The sequence below is a fragment of the Acanthisitta chloris genome, unplaced genomic scaffold (assembly GCF_000695815.1).
Source record: "Acanthisitta chloris isolate BGI_N310 unplaced genomic scaffold, ASM69581v1 scaffold21532, whole genome shotgun sequence".
Classification (NCBI taxonomy): Eukaryota; Metazoa; Chordata; class Aves; order Passeriformes; family Acanthisittidae; genus Acanthisitta; species Acanthisitta chloris.
In genome coordinates this window covers 20,645-21,284 of record NW_008661314.1, presented here as the reverse complement: position 1 = coordinate 21,284, position 640 = coordinate 20,645, and positions in this window count along the sequence as shown.

The window sequence follows — 640 nt, the reverse complement described above, 5'->3', positions numbered from 1 at the left end:
GAAGAGCTGTCCCTTCCCTTCCCTACACCTGCTCCTGCTGCCTACTTCTATATCCCTCCCCAAACATGAAAACCCTCTTCCCCTGCATCCTTCAAGCAGTTTAGACCCATGCAGGGAGGACATGCAAGACAAGCTGTGACCTTCCCCTCCTGCCTTCCCTGTGCAGAAGACACCCTGATACTGTGAAGCTGGGGCAGGAGCTGAAATGAGTAACCCTAAAGCAGAGCCCTAGGAATGGCAGCCCTGAGTGCATTGCTGAGCAGCTGCTGCTGCATAAATGGGGCCAGGAAAAACTTTATCTTCAGGTGCAGGAGTCAACAGGGCAACAATCAGCAGGGAGGTTTACCCTGGCAAGGCATAGGGAAACAACCTTGGGAAAACATTTTCAGATTAAGGGCTAGGTCCAGGAAGGGTCACAGCCACCTGCTTTCAGGAACTGAATCTAGGCAGGGGTGGGAAGGAGGCTGATCTCTCAGCTGCCAGTGTGGAGGAGAGGGGGGAGTCCTGCAGAGCCATCCCATCTGCCCCATCCCTCTTGGGAGCAGCTGAACATCTCCACTGCACCACACTCAGGCATGGCAGTTAGGGGACAGGGTAGGGAAGCCCAGGATATGAATGGAGTGGTGCTAGATGCTTGTTG